Here is a 14,280-nt window from a genome sequence, read left to right on the forward strand (position 1 = left end):
CGGGAGTATTGAAATTATCAATATTAATTCGGCAGTAGTGAAAGTAACAATAATTACGTAACAATAATTATGGCTGGAGTAGTGAAAGTAATAGTAGTAATAACAAATATAAGAAATGTAACAATACTAACAAAAAAAAAGTATATATGATTAATTAGTTAACGAATCTATTTAAGTAAAATATTAATTGCGGGTGTAGTGAATTTGCCTCATAATTTATTTAATCGTAATTTTAAGATATGTCATATAAAAATATATTAATGATAAAATTTATGAGTTATGCCACTTTAAAGTTGTATTATTTAACTGAAAATAAATTTTAATATTAAATAAAGGTAGCCCGGGCGGCACCGGGCATCAACACTAGTACTATATATATAATCCGGAAACCAATGAACTTCAATGTAATTAAATAAATCTATACAAATTAATTATGCTATAAAGTTTTTAATCGATAGTGCCGTGGGATAGACTTGACCAAGGGGCTTCAATGTAAATATTATATAGTTATGGTTAAAATATAAATTTAGAGAACACCAAAATATGGTGATTTTCCTTAAAATAAACATGTCTTACTTATAGTATTAATTAGTATAAAGATGTTAATTATTCAGCATACACAAATATAATATAAGTATGTTATATTTTGGAAACTATTAAAGGTAAATAAATCAAGCAAAATTTCCAAAAAAAATATAATATTACATAATTATTTCGATTTTATTTAATGCATATATGTAATATATTTATATAAATATATAAGCCTATTAAATTGTATGCTTAAATAGTAAAAGTAATTCTGTTAGTAGTGAAAAGAATTGTAATAACATTGGATATAGTAATATTGATGCAATCGTAAAAAGCGCACTTTTAACCCCTTAATGAACCCCGTTTCGCATGCTTATTCGCACATTTTAGGGTCATTTCGGCGTCTTTACCTTCCTATGTGATTTTCTATAGGATTTTAGCCCATTTATAGAAAAGGAAGTAAAATAGGCGGAAATCACGCAATTTGGAGCATGTAGAAGCTAAATTAACTGTACTAATGACCAAGCATGAAGAGGAGACAGAAACTAAAAGGCTGTAGCAAGATTGTAAGGCTAATGAAGTCAGCCCTCACGGCCTAGAGCCACCTCCCAAGAATTTTGCGGCAACATTTGAAGTAAGGAGGATTTACTAGAGGAGCCCGGGCGAGCACCACCATAGCCCGGGCGGGTTGACCAGCACTCCGCGCGGGCAAGAGACCAGCCCGGACGGGTTCTCAGCCAGAGTTCCCTCTTTACACTATCAGCCCAGGCGGGTTGAGCCATAGCCCGGGCGGGGCAATGTTTCCTCGCATCCGGATTAGAAGTGTATTTACTAAATTAAACTTATAATTTTGTAGTTAGTATAAATACCCCTCATTCCATTACGGTTTATAGAGATTAATATAGGGATAATTAGGAATAACTACTTTAATGAGCATCTTAATCTTTCAATTAGCTTAATCTTTCCACAATAATTTATAGATCTTGTCTTTGTATTAAAGAATTCTTGGGTTGTATTTGGAAAAGGTGACAATTCTTCAGTAATCAAAGGTCTTCTTTTATTATTCATTATTATTGTTCATCTCCTTAAATTGTGGTATAATTCCTTAATCTCTACTTTATTTCTTGTTAATCCTTGTTAATTACTTACTTTGTTCATCATGAGGTTACTATTGCTATGATGCTTGACAACATTATTTGCTTGATTAACATGATAATGAGTGAGTAATATTCTATCTAGGGTTAATGGGGGTTTAGGGGGAATGATTAAAGGGTAGATCCATGCTTCATGAGCTAATTTGGTTGATTAAATTGTTGTTGTAAGTTCTAGCTTTAGTGCACATGTTATGTTTGATGAAATGATTGAGTGACAACCTAGCATGATTCTCGACCTATTCAACAAAACCCATAAGTTCAGAAGCCTCGGGGATTGTTAGACCATGTACTAATCTAGTGGGAACACCAGGTGCACGCGGAAGCTAATCCGACTCAATCTATGAGCCGGAGGACCAAAAGTTCCGGTTCTACTATATTATGACCCTTACCAAGGCAAACTCATACTCTTTTGGATTTAAAATTTGATCACCCCTATGAACCCATGACACCTTAGTGCTTTTCACATATTAATTTCATCCTCATTTACTTTGTTTGCTCTTATTTTCATTAGTTTACATTTATTTCAATTGTTTTAGTTGTAGTTATTACACTCACCTCATACCAACCAAATTGTGACACCGCTACACTATTAGAAGCCTTTTTTTAAACATTGCAATTTACTCAAATTAGAAGTTAACCGTCCTTTGGGTTCGACCTCTACTTACTACTTACTAAGTTGTTTGTCGAGCGATAAATATTGTTTTATAGATTAACGACCTGTCAAAATGGCGTCGTTGCCGGGGACGGTGCTAATTTGAGTTAAACTGCTTTTGTTTTATTTTATGCTTTTAAGTAATGTATTTTTGTATTGAGAAACTAATTGGTTTCTCAAAATCTTTCTCACCATTTACAAAGTTTGTGTGCATAAGTTAAAGAACCCTATTACAAGATGGATACCATAGATTGTTTTGTGGAGATTTTGAACCAAGTAGCTACATCAAAGATCATTTGGAGGCACTATTATCTTTGGAAGCAAGTGAGGCTAATGACCGAAAATGGGTGTAATACTCCAAGTTATTCAGAGGGAAGTCATCCCACATCGGGAAAATAAGGAGGTTGCGGTATGTTTATAAGGGATCCACCCAACATTTAGTAACAAGGCCTTGTGCTTTTGGGCTTAAGTGAGGACAAATAATGGGTCCAAAGGTACACATTCTATCCTATTTGGTAGTGTTACGACCGTGGTGGGTCGGGTTGTTATAAATGGTATAAGAGCAACCCTGCGACCGTGTGGCGAGCCTGTGGTCAGGAGTGCTCGGGGCACCCACCTAGCGGGGGAGGATTCTGGGCTCGACTGCGGTCAGCTTTGAGACAGAATGAGGACATTGTGTTCTTTGAGTGAGGGAGTTTGTAACACTCCAAGTTATTCAGAAGGAAGTTATCCCACATCGGGAAAATAAGGAGGTTGTGGTATGTTTATGAGGGATTCCACCCACCATTTAGTAACAAGGCCTTGTGCTTTTGGGCTTAAGTGAGGATAAATAATGGACCCAAAGGTACACATCTCATCCTATTGGGTGGTGTTACGACTGTGGTGGGTCGGGATGACCTTATGTATGCGCGACCCCTAGCCAAGTATGGGTAACAACGCGTATCAGTTCCAAAGGTACAAGAATTGCAAGAATGACGACAACATATAAAGGCAAGGCATGAGACATGGATTAGCTGTCTACTTGGACATCTTTTGACATCGTCTTGCGCAAAAGAGATCCTTGTTGAGGCACGATAACTTGGAGAAACGATCTAAGACCTTTGTCATTGTCTAGACCGAGCACTAGCTCGACTTAAAATAAGAGAGGAATAAAGAAAGGGTGGCATCTCGGAAGAGAAGCCCCCAAGACGAGAAGATGACTCTGGAATTTGATAAAAAGGAGACTGGGCGACAAAAAGGATCCCCCCCAGTAAAGAGGTATAAATGGAAATTGTGGTTGGAAGGTTGATAATGGAGGTGAAGAGTTAAGAGTTGGGATGGTTGTGTATATGAGGACTGCCTACGTATTCACGTGGAGTGAAATCAAACCAGATCGTAGTTCTGCGGTTTGGTTAATTTTGTTTGGGTGTTGTGGTTGTATCCTTCTTGTGTAAGAAAGGACTGCCTACGTATTTACGTGGAGTGAAATCAAACCAGATCGTACTTCAGGTATATGCCTAAGATGTAACACCCCCGCATACCAGGATGCCTTACCAAGGACCATCCTAGTGTATGAAGGTGTTACCATCTTGGTCACCCGAGGTAGTAGATCAAATAAACAATAAAAGAACACTTTTAATAAGTTACTTTAACTCTTTACAACCAAATACAAAACTGATTACAAGTGATAGCTATGACTACTATAGAACTCATGCATCAGAACATCTATGCCGGTAGCGTGATGACTCGATCCCCTCCATGCCCAACAGCAAAAACCAACGGTACCTGCTAAGCCAACTGTAATACTCCGTATTTATGAGTCTCAGGGTACTCTATCGAGTAGGCCTTACTCTGTCGAGTAAGGGTGAGTTGCGTTTTATAAAAGTTTCTGACCTGTTGGGTACTCGATCGAGTAACTTAGATACTCGATCGAGTAAGGGGGCACTCGATCGAGTACCTTAGCTACTCGATCGAGTAGCCGGTTTACGGGGAGTTATTTCTCGGGTTTTGTTAATTATGCGATTAAGGTATATAATCTTTTCCGTCATTGTTCTAAACACTTCTCAAAACCTAAATTACTGTCAAGAGAGAAAGCAAAGTACGTTCTTCACTTTAATCGCATTGTTAGCAAATCCCGGAGTTTGGAAGGTCGGATTTCATAGTTAGTTATACCGTTGAGATCCTTGCGTCGAGGGTAAGACCTATGTACCGTTTTTATAGTATTTCCTTTAAGTTGTTTAAACCCTAATATGGGGATTTGGGGGTTTTTGTGTAGATTGTGATTTGGTAGTGTTTATGTGTTTGTATGGTAGGAGGAGGTTTTGTAGAAGAGGCTTTTTGATACAGCTGTTGAGACCGTCTGATAGTTGTGCTTTCCAGGTAGGATTTCCTACTCAGTATTAGTCCCATAATGTGATGTTGATGTGTTGTGGTTGATTGAATAATATAGTAATTATATTGTGACGGTTGTGATTGTGATTGTTTGTCTCTGGTTCTCGAGATGCGTTCTCGGCTGAGTGGAGTCACTTGCGGGAGTGACTTCACGCCCTAGTTTTGCCCTTCGTGGAACCCGCCACGGAAGGGGATGTGCACATTAATGGACAGGGTTATCGCTCATTATGAGGAGCGGGGATTTGGTGGGTACGGCTGCGGTCCCCCACTAGCAGGGCTGGTCCAGTGGACAGTCGGTGATTGAGATTGATGGGACTGATGTGATTGTGTGTGTGACGGTGTGAGATATCTGTTTATCGTATTGTTGATATATATATATATATATATATTGTATGATTAGTACTGACCCCGTGTTGTTGTTTGTAAAACCTGCGGTGATCCATTTGGGGATGGTGAGCAGTAATTGAGCAGGTTCGAGTTGAGTCACATGGGATTGCTGGGATTGCCACTGTCAGATGATAGAAGTCTTCCGCTGTAGCTTAGTCGTTTAATAAACTTTACATTTAGTTGATTAGACAGATGGTTTGAGAACTTGTACCCGTATTTTGGGATTTGGCTTGGTTTGTACTTTTCACTAAAGTTATACTATTAAATGTGGTGTCGTTATTGTCTAATGATTATCATGCCTCGAGTAACCGAGATGGTAGTATCCTTATACCTGAGTGGTCCTGGTAAGGCACTTGGAGTATGGGGGTGTTACAAATGGTATCAGAGCGACGATCCTGAAACCTGTAACCAATAAATCTAATGAATATAGGGAGTCAATTAAAATGAACCCGGGGTAAAGGTTGTAGGAGCTAATGCAAAGGCTTGGGAGACGTCCTGAAGTCGCGAACTTGCCCTACAATTTTGAACCGGTCACATGGGGGGGGGGGGGGTATGTCGAGGTCGTATGCGTTGTTTGTTAGTTTGTGTGTAGATGTGATGAAGTATGTGTAATTGTTGGATGTTGGGAGTAGAAAGTTGAGAATGTGAAAGAAAGATTGATGAGATATATAGAACTGTTGTTGGAATGAGAAGCATGATGCATGTTTACTATGTGGCGTTTAATAACATGATAGAGTTATTTCGTTGATCGTATGAAGAGTTGTGTAGCATTATATGCTTAGTTATGATATAATGTTGGGATTTATAAAGTTGTTTATAATGTTGGAATCTGATATAACATGCGGGTAGCGTTTTTGAGTTAGCATGACTCGATCGAGTGGGACTGACTTGATCGGGTGGGTATTTGACGATTTTGAATCCAGAATCGTGTTTTTGGGCACTCGATCGAGTACCTCGGGCATTCGATCGAGTAGGGGGTCACTCGATCGAGTAGCCGGGCTACTCGGTCGAGTATGTTAGAAGTCAGAAGGTCTGTTTTGGGTCTAGAGTCGGGGAACTCGATCGAGTATGTTGGGCACTCGATCGAGTAGCCTGCTACTCGATCGAGTAGGTTAGGGAACTCGATCGAGTATGTCCTGGGCAGCTTGGTTTCGTGTTTTGAGGTTTTGGTACGTATGTTTATGTTTTAGCAGGATTTTCCTGAAAGGATCCGGCTTAATTATAGAGTAGTCAGGGTATCTAGTTCTACAAATTAGAAATATAAGTATGAACGGATGACAGAAGAGAATATAATATAAATTGTGTTATTACGTTTTTAATATAGGCTAAATACAAACAGGCGCATAAACTCAAACACCAGAGAGAAAATAGAGGATAATTTGTGATATATCTTGATTAATAAGCAAAATGTGTATATCCTTTACAATTGTGTTTCCATTCTATTTATACTTCTCAAATGATAACGTTGGATTCATCTTCAACGTTCCCCTCTTTTGTTGGAGCTGTTACCGGATTAATAGGGCACACTCCCTATTAACTCGGTTGACTCGTTCTCCTTTGAATATTTCAGCAACTCATCCTCCTCTTGTATGTCCAGGTTCATTGGTAATATAGCTTCGTGATTAGACTTGGTCTTCCTTGATAATAGGACATGAACATTAATCTTGTTGTAATCGTTAGCCTGCTTTTCAACTCAATCCAGCCTGTCTAGGAGTATTACCAGGCTACTCTGTGCTTACCATCAAGCCTTTCTGCCAGGATTTAGTAGCCTTCTTGTTGTGATGTTCTTTAACGGCTTTATAGTAGTAAGACTTGTCCGGTCCTAGGTTGCCTTAATCAGCCTAGTAGGGTCGGGCTAGGCTATGATAAGACCAGGCTAAACTGGGCCTAACAATTGCCTCTTGACATTTTACCCATGCTGGATCTGGCCAGGGGTGAGATGTCAACTTTACCGGGTTAAACAATAAGAAGAGTCATATTTATTCAGTGACTCTTAGACTCCTACTTACCGTTGAACACTGTAACGGCTAAGTGATGTCATGCTGACAGTTTTGCAATTCCTAGGTTTTTCATGCCGTTATACATCTCCTATAAATACGGTATTTGATGCGGGGTTGTTCTTTACCAAATTTCCTCCACTTTCTTTGCTAAATATTCTTCTGAAATTCTCCTCTATTTCCCAGGAACCTTGTTCTGCTAATTTATACTTCCTCAATAATTTCAATTTCATCACAATAAATCGAACATTCAGAGATATGGGAGCCAAGAAACGTCCTGCATCCCAGAAAGCTGCTGCTGCTGTTGAGCCTGAACCCACAGACATCCAAGAGGAAGAGGTGAGGGAAATTGATCCTCCTGCTCGTGCTGTGGCTTTCAAGTATCAGGATTCTGTTTTTACTGCTCTTCAATCTCTGGATTCTTCTTTCCCTGAGGAAAACTTACTAAAAACAAACTATGACAAGATTCTAAGGGAGAAGAAAATAATTCTGAATCAACCGAGGTATGGATCCTCGAGTCTTGTCCGGTCGGGCTAATCGGGTATCACCGACTGGTTCTCAGTATTTTTGAATGGGCGTTCAAAGCAGGCTGTAAGTTACCTTTTACTCCCTTAATGATTGACACCATTCGTGCTATGGAGGTGTCACCTTTTCAGATTATGCCAATGGTTTGGAAACTTGTCCATTCTATTGAAAATTTATGTGCTAAACATAATCTTGTAATTACTATTAATGATATCAAGGCAGTATATCATATGAAAAATCCTGTTGATGGTCGCTTTAATTTGAGAATAAAATCGAAAATGTCTCCATTAATTACTAACCTGGACTCCGGAGATGATAAAAATTGGGCAAAGACTTTCCTGTTTGTCCTGACCGAGACTCGGGATCGGGCTTTGATTATCGAGATATCCTCCTTGAGAGTGGTAGGTTCCTTGTACTTTTTATTTTGCAATATATATATTACATGAAATTAATGGATTTTGATTCTTACCTGTGTAATTTTGACGGTTTTTGCAGCTCCTGATTGGAGTTGTGATCCTCTTGATGAGGAAGCTATTTCCAGGATAGAGGCTTTCCTTGCTATTCCCGAGGAGGATAGGACCTGGCCAGCTAGTTTGGGCGGGAGTTGTTGCCCCGGTATATGAAGACCAAGCCGATCGGGGTCGAGTACCCAAAGGCAAGCCTAGTTCTCTTTGCTCTTTCCTGTACGTCTTCGTATGCTTTTATGTTGGCCGTTATCTTCCTGTCGTTCTTTGTTTTGATACTCACGTATATTTTTATATATTCAGTATTTAGGTCTTCTAGGCTGGCCAGCTTTTCGCAAAGGATTTGAAGGTCGGGGTGGCTAGGATTGCTTTGAACATCCCAAGAGCCGGAGGCTAGTGGGAGTGACAAAACGCTTGATATCCTGGTTTCGATGTTCACCTCCTCAAGATCCACCTGGGTAATGTCACCGGAGATCGTCCATGCTCAAAAAAGAAAGAGGGAAGATGTTATCCTGGAAGAGGAGGAAGGAGAGAGACAGCCTATCCCGCTCGGCCAATCGGGAGTATAAAGCAAGTGCCGCTAGGATTGATGACATGGATGATGCCCGGGCTCGGATAGATGAGTTTTCCGCAAAGATGAGCGACCAGCTATTGTCTGCTAGTACCCTTGAGTCGTCTACCGAGTGGTTTCTATTCGACTTCTCTTGTAACAAGGGTCACTTGAACTTGCTTCCCAGGCTAGGGAGGTTAGTTGTAAAGGGATATTTTTAATTGTTCATGTGCTTTTTGTTTTGCCTTGTATTTGGCTGATTGATTTTGTATGTATGTAGGGGTTGGATGCCGGGTTGGCTCGCTTGTCGGCTTAGGGACGCCTGAGCCGGGGTTTCTAGTTTGGAGGAAAAACTGGATAAACTTAATCGTGACCTGCACACATCCAGGGGTAATGAAGTAGTACTTCAATCTCGGTTGGGGACAGGGAGTCAACCAGGGTGCTATAGTTTGTGAGGTGGTCGAAAAATGCTTGAGAAGGTCTGTCGGTGAGTTGGAGGCCGAGAAGCGGGCAATACAGATCGATTGAGAAAGAATGAGGAGCTTGCTGCTGAAAAGGAATTGGTGGAGGCGAGGTTGGTGATCTTTGCTCAATACTTCTTCGGGAAAGGCCGGGTTGATGCTATGAGGGATCCAGAATCTGACCGGGCTAATTGGAATCCTGACCGGGATGAGATAGCTTTGGACGCTCAGTATCCTGATTTGGCCAGTATGGGTCAAGAAGAAGAAGTGGATTCTCCTCCTTCCAAGGCAAAGTCTAGTGACCAGGAAATGGCGGATGGTTGTGAGTCGGTTACTGGCTCAAAAATAACTTAGTTTTGTTTTTCTTTTTGGTTTTGGTCTGTCCAGGGGGAATGTCCCTGGAATGAATATTTAGAAACATTTTTTGGCCCATCCAGAGGGGATGTCCCTGGAATGGATGGTTATAAGGTGTGTGGTAAGGCCAATTATTTTGGATGAATAAATATTTGGTCTTTGTTTCTGTTTGTGTTCTGACAAGGTACTTTTGTGATGTTGGATTTGTACTGGATCTGACCAGTTTGCGTTTTTTATTTTTGACTGGATCGGGCCAGTTTTTGTGCTGGATCTGGCCAGTCTTTATTATATATTATGGGTGGGGTTGTTGCCTGTCTGGAGGGCTTACGTCCCTTGCCTGTCTGGAGGGCTTATGACCGATCTATGTTTATACAAGTCAGGAAGGAGTTTTCCAGATTTGTATGTTTAAGTGGAGCTCAATATTTAAGGCCTGTTTTCCAACTGAAATTTGGATATCAGTTGGATATTTGATGGGGGTGGCCCCCAATCTTTAAGATTTGTTTTAAAAATGCAATATGTAAAACAAGTATTGAAGATTTCACTAAGTAAATATGAGAATATAGATAAGTACTTGGGCATATAATTTGAAGAAGTCATATACGGCATTTATTCATATAATTGCAAGTATCATACATGTAGTTTCTAGGCAAGAAATGTCAAGGTGAAGAATTATACCTGGATTGAGAGATGTATTTTATATGTGAAATAGTTTTAAATGTGCAATATTCCAAGCTCTTGGGATCATTTCGCCGTCTAGGGTTTGTAATCTATAGGCTCCCTGGCCGACTATTGAATCAATCAGATAGGGACCTTCCCAGGTTGGGGCCAATTTGCCAGCATTCTTTTCTTTTGTGTCTTGAGGACAAGATCTCCTACCCTGAATACCCTGGCTTTGACAGTCTTGTTGTAGCTTCTCGCAACTCTTTGTTTGATATCTTGCTAATCGATGCTTCTTTGCATCTCTTAGCTCTTCTGTTAAGTCCAGGCTATCCTCCATTAGAGGTATATTGTTTGTTGTTGTGTTCGGGTTGCATCCGGGTGATGAAATGTCCACCTCAGTAGGGATTATCGCTTCACATCCATAGACCAAGGAGTAGGGGTTTGGCCAGGTGGATGTTTTAGGCGTGGTTCACACCCAAAGGACCGGGGGAGCTCTTGACCCATCTACCTTTTCTTCTTTCCAACTTTTTCTTTATGCAGCTGATTACCACTTTATTACTGGATTCTGCCTGACCGTTGGCTTTTGGATATCCTAGTGTGGATGTTACCAGTTGATGTTCCATTGAGCACGAAAGGCTCGCTTGTTCTTTTTCCCACAAATTGTGTGCCATTGTCGCATACTATTTCGGAGGGGATGCCATATCTACATATGATGTTGTGTTTGATGAATGCTATGACATCCTTCTCCTTGACTTGCCTGTATGATTCAAACCTATCCACTTGGAGAAGTAATCAGTCATTGCTAGCATGAAAACTTTCTGTCCGGGTGCTTGAGGTAGTTTTCCTACTATATCCATGCCCCACTTCATAAATGGCCAGGGTGCGGATACGGAATGTAGCTCCTCGGATGGCTAATGGATGTATGGTCCATGAATCTGACAAGCTTTGCATTTAGAGCTAAAATCCAGGCAGTCAGCTCTCAGGGTAGGCCAATAATAACCTGTTCTGAGTACTTTGCTTGCCAGGCTTCTTCCACCTTTATGATTTCCACAGATCCTTCATGGATTTACGATAGTATCTGCTCGCTTCTTGTGGTTCCAGGCATCCGAGGTACGGCGGCTGCGATTTCTTAAAAAGCACGTTGTCAATAATAGTATATGAAGCAGCTTTTATTTTTAGTGCTCTGGCATCTTGCTTATTTAAGGGAAGGATTCCCTGTTGTAGCCAGTCATAGTAAGGTTTTGTCCAAGAATTAGCAATGTAGATTGGGAAACTCTCATCTTGTTTATTTATTGCAGGTTCTAATAAATGCACGATGGGTATTTTGTCGAAGTCAAGGGGACTAAAGTTGGATCCTAGGCCGGCTAGAGCATCGGCCTGGGTATTCAAATCCCTGGGAATTTGGTCAATATTAAAATTTCGAAATTTTCCTTTTAAAATTTGGACAACGTCCAGATAAAGCATCATTTTGGAGTCTTTTGCAGTATATATCCCATTTACTTGGTTGGAGATAAGAAGGGAATCAGTACGTACCTTTAGGTTTTGCACACCAAGGTCAATACATACCTTTAATCCGGCTATCGTGGCTTCATATTCTCGCCTCATTGTTGGTAGCCTCAAACACACTTATAGCCTGTACTATCTTATCCCCCTGTGGCGATTTTAGTACTAACCCCAGTCCTGTGCCCCTCATGTTGGCTGCACCATCGACGAATAGGGTCCATTCTAGGTCTGTTTGGTCGCTGGTCAGTTTATTCACTTCTTTTATTAGGTCGGGTTCTAGGGTCGGACTAAAATCAACCACAAAATCAGCTAATGCTTGTGACTTAATTGCTGTCCTTGGTTCAAATGTTATATTGTATGTGCTTAGCCGGGGTGACCATTTGCACATTCGTCCTGACAATTCTGATTTCCTAAGTACGGACTTGATAGGAGATTGGTTCGACTATTATAGGGTGACTTTCAAAATATGGTCTTAATTTTGTGCAACTCATAATTAAAGCTAAAACATATTTTTCAAGTAGGCCATACCGATCTCTGCGTCCGATGAGACTTTTACTTACATAATAGACAGTCTTGTTTGTCCGTCTGCTTCTTTGACCAGGACTCGCACCGACAAGAGATTCTGTGGATCGATGGTATACTTGTCGGGGGTTCATCTTTGATTGGTTTTGCCAGCAGGGGAGGAGAGGATAGATATATCTTTAGGTCTTCAAAGGCGGTCTGATGATAAGGGGTCCATTGAAAGTCCTTGTTTTTCCTTAGTAGGTTATAGAATGATTTGCACCTCTCTGATGATCTTGAAATGAACCTGTTCAGGGCCGCTATTCTTCCAGTTAGTTTTTGTATGTCTTTGACTGTCTTTGGTGGTTCTAGCTCCAGAATAGCTTTGATCTGTTCAGGGCTGGCTTCTATTCCTCTTTTTGTCACCATGTAGCCCAGGAACTTGCCTGCTGAGACTCCGAAGTGGCATTTTTGTGGGTTGAGCTTCATATTGAATTTCTCCAGTATTTGAAAGGCTACTTCCAGGTCTTTGACGTGGTCTTCTGCCTTTTTTGACTTGACTACCATGTCATCTATATAGACTTCCATGGTGTCTCCTATCTGGTCTTTGAACATCATGTTGACTAGCCTTTGGTAGGTTGCACCTGCATTTTTTAATCCAAAGGGCATAGCAGTATAACAATATATACCTCTTTCCGTGATGAAAGCTGTGCTTTCCTGGTCTGCTGGATGCATTTTTATCCGATTAAATCCGCTGGAGGCATCCATGAATGTTAACATTTCGTGGCCTGCAGTGGCATCTACCATTGCATCGATGTGTGGCAGGGGAAATGGATCTTTTGGGCAGGTTTTGTTCAAGTCGGTGTAGTCTACACAGACTCTCCATTTGCCATTTTTGTTTTGGACGACTACTACGTTTGCAAGCCAGTCAGGGTACATTACTTCCCTGATCATTCCCATGTCTAGTAGCTTGTCAACTTCTTGGTTGATGATTTCATGCCTCTCTGCAGTGAATTTCCTTCTCTTTTGCTGTACAAGCTTAAAGGATTTGTCAATATTTAACTTATGAGTAATAACATCAGCATCTATACCAGTCATATCAAAATGTGACCAAGCAAAACAAGACATTTTAGTTTTGAGAAAGCTGACCAGATTTGGTCTGATTGAGTCGGGTGTGTCTGACCCTACGAGTACTTTCCTGTCAGGGAATTCTGGATCTAATATGACTTCTCCTGTTTCCATCTGTGATTGTGCTATATATTCTTCCCTGACAGGTGACTTTAATTGCTATGCAAGGGACTTACCTGACTTTGAGGGTTTCAAAGCCTGAGTGTAACATTCCTGAGCCGTCCTTTGTTCTCCTCTGATGGTGGTTATCCCCCATTCTGTTGGAATTTTCACGCATTGATGGCATGTTGATGGGATTGCTTTGACATTGTGGATCCATGGTCTGCCCAGGATTACATTATACGAGGATAGGCAATCCATTACTCCAAATCTCTCATATGAAGCCACGCCTTCCACATAGGTAGGCAGGCTGATTTCTCCCAAGGTGTTCTTTGTTTCTCCACTGAATCCAACCAGGACGCTGGATTTCTTGATGATCTTCCCTTCGTCTATCTTCATAGCTTTAAGGACGTCAAGCATCACCAGGTTGATTGAACGCCTCCGTCTATCGTGATTCTTGACACCTTTGTTGTGCCGATTTGCATGGTGATTACCAGTGTCATGGTGTAGATCGATATTCCTTGCGATCCGAGTCATCAAAGGTAATAGCAGACAATGACTTGGGCCTGGGAGGAGGTTGGAGTCCGGATTCCCTGGATATTCTTTTGGCGGTGAGCCGGTCGGACCACGATTTCGATCCTCCATTTATGAATTTGACTTCATAGATGGGGGAGGAGGAGGAGGGTCTCTGCTTTTGCTTCCGGGTCTCTCTTGTTTTGTCCTTCATCTTTGTTCTTTGGTCACTGGATTATGTCTTTCAAGTAGCCTTTCTTTAGAAGATATGCCACCTGTTTCTGAGTTGGATGCATTCTTCTCGTGGTGTGTCCGATGTCCCGATGGAAGTCACACCATCTTGTTGGATCTTTCCTGGGGTTATCGATTTCTTTGGCCATCTAACTGTATCTCCCAGGTTTTCCAGGCGTTTGATTAATCCTGCAGTATTAATA

Source organism: Silene latifolia, chromosome 11 (assembly GCF_048544455.1).
Source record: "Silene latifolia isolate original U9 population chromosome 11, ASM4854445v1, whole genome shotgun sequence".
NCBI classification, from domain to species: Eukaryota; Viridiplantae; Streptophyta; class Magnoliopsida; order Caryophyllales; family Caryophyllaceae; genus Silene; species Silene latifolia.